Here is a 2,922-nt window from a genome sequence, read left to right on the forward strand (position 1 = left end):
CCCTGCGACCCGGTTCCGGATAAAGCGGGAGACGACGAGTCACCAGGTGACTACGAGCCCATCAGAGTGTTTGCTGGATGCTTAGAAAAGATCCATATGTGAATGCACCATCACTTTCTCCAACTGAGTTAAAAATATAACTTGGGCAATACTTTTTTTTCTCCAAAGGACTAGAGACCCAGAGTTAGGTCAGAGCTTCAGCTCCTACAGCTAGAAACCACTGATTATGGCTAAAATCTTGGTGTCATGATAGACTCAGACTTGAACCCTCAGAGGCTCATAAAGGCACTTACTGAGTCAGCATTTTATTACCTGAAGAACATCCCCAGGATTAAATGACTAATGTCCAGCAGGATCTAGAAAAACTCATTCATGCATTTATCTTTTGTATAATTAATTACTGCAACTGTAAGCGTCATTTTGTGAAATTTGAACATCAATAACTGATTTATCTTATGCATTAATGTGTTGTGTTTTTGCTTTGTATTAAGCAGTTTGAGAACAAATACATTTGTTTTGTTATGCAGATTTAGAGATTTTCTGTAAAGAAGATGTTATATCCATTTGATTGTAGAGGGCGCTGTGATTTTGTATTGCCCATGAAGAAAAAATTTGTACTTGTGTTGTGGAGAGAAAAAAAAAGACTCACGGGTGCGACCATGCTGCGACATAAGGTTGTTACACGCATAAAACAGGCTCTGTGCCAGTCATTTTAATGAAGAGGTTAAATAAGAAATGAAGAAGAAACAATGAATGTAAAGATTAACCTCTACAGCAACAGTGTCTTCATAGGTTTGCCTAAAAAGTCCATCAGACAGCTACAGCTGGTCCAAAACGCTGCTGCCCGTGTTCTAGCTAGAATTAGGAAAGTAGAGCACATTAGCCCAGTTCTGAAGTCCTTCTGCTGGCTCCTTGTAGCTCAGAGGATAGACTCTAAAATACTCTGTTAGTCCAGAAATCACTGAATAGATCAGCACTTCAAGCAATAACAAATTTGTTATCAGTGGATCTACCTCACAGACCACTCAGGTCTCCTAGTTCCAGCCTACTCTGTCCACCCAGAACTAGAACCAAATGTGAAGAATCAGCATCTATGCTCCATGGATCTGGACCAAAGAGTTAAAAACACGTTAGTTTAGAGCTGCCCTTGACTGTTGGAGTTAGAATATTAACTGAGATAGTATTAGTTGCTTTTATTTAGCTTTTATTTTTCTTCTATTTTATTATCAAATCCAAATACAATGAATTGTCCATCTACTTAGCTGTGCTATACAAATACTATTGCTTTGCCTAGTCAAATGAGTGGATGAAGAATCAGAAGCATCCAGAAATGTTCCTGTCAGCAGATCAAAGACTGAAGGATTCAACAGGAGGAATTTAAACCTACAGCTACAGTGTTTCTGGGTTAGATGTAGAGCACACTGGCAGACCATAGAGATATATCAGTTAGAAAGCATTACCCAGAATAAATAACAACGAAGGAAAACTACAGACTGCTGCTGCTTCCTGATCATTAAAATCAGTTTATTGAGAATAAATAAACTGATCAAAGTGCTTTAATGTTTCTTCTCACCAGAGGTGTCAAGTAACGAAGTACAAATACTTCTTCTGTACTTAAGTACACTTTTTAGGTATCTATACTTTACTCCATTAATTATTAATCCTCCTACTTCTGACTTCTACTCATTACATTTCCACACAAGTATCTGTACTTTCTATTCCTTACATTTTTAAAGCAAACGTTACTCGTTACTCTTGGCTTCGGTTTAATGCAGAGGTCATGGATTAGCGGAGCGCAGTCCGGATCCGGATGCCCCTGCTGGCTAATCCGGACCCAACCTGATTTAAAACATTTATAAATTACAGCATGTTGTCTGTGGACTGTGTCCAAACGTTCTCCTGTTACCCTGAAATCCCACATCCTCCGTTTCCGCTCCGCCCCAAAGCGCTCCAGACCTCCTGTATAAAGCAAAGCCTACCGCTGTTCCGCCGGTATTGCTGCGCTCCGACTTATCCTCGAGCTCAAGGAGAGCATGCGCAATATTACCATAAAATTTGTAGGAGCAGAACATTCAGAAATTAACGCTTAATTTAATATGACAGAAAAATCCCCATCAGCATCCAGCATATGTGCGGTTTCTGATGGAGATGACAAATCTGTTTCCTGGTCTGATGAAGTACCAATAGTTTGCATCCAATCTTTGAAATGAACAGTGTTAGTTTTTTGAAATATAAAAGAATTATGCTCTAATTTGTAGTTACCGATCTGTTGTTACTATGTTTTAATTAGAAAAACCTATCTTCTCACTATTCTTTTTCCTGTTTGGTGCGATTGTAATAGCTGATCTTGACCTTGCCGGACCGAGCGGAGCCTGAACATTTAGAGGATGTTTGGCTCAACCTGCTGCTGTGAAGCAGGATTCTCCACCATGAACAGAATCAACAATAAATCTGGATCCAGGCTCAAAATGAGCACCTTGATATGTGCTTGAGAATGGCTTAGTCTCATTTTAAACCAAGGTTTAACCCTTGCAGGGCAGCCTAAAGCCCACTGCTCTCATTAAGACAGAAAAAAGAAAATTTTAAAAGATACAGTATGTGCATCAGGAAATTGTCTATATACCAAACTGAACGATTGTTGTTTTCCACTTCAAAAAACACTAGATTTTAAAATGGAAAAATTTTCTATTTTTTTCCTATTTTTTTATTTAAAAACTCAATCTATAACATAGATGCAAAAGCACCTCATTTATTTTCGGTGTTTAATTCTGTTTAAAGTAACAAATCATTAAAAATGTCTCTGGACCTTTACTGGTTGATCATTGTCTTTATTCGCCCCGCTGATTTTTAATTGGTTACCCCTGGTTTAATGTTTATAAATATTTATTTCCCGTCATGTGCTCCATCCAATGCAGATCATTG

Source organism: Cyprinodon variegatus, unplaced genomic scaffold (genome assembly GCF_000732505.1).
Source record: "Cyprinodon variegatus isolate N-32 unplaced genomic scaffold, C_variegatus-1.0 Scaffold2568, whole genome shotgun sequence".
Taxonomy (NCBI): Eukaryota; Metazoa; Chordata; class Actinopteri; order Cyprinodontiformes; family Cyprinodontidae; genus Cyprinodon; species Cyprinodon variegatus.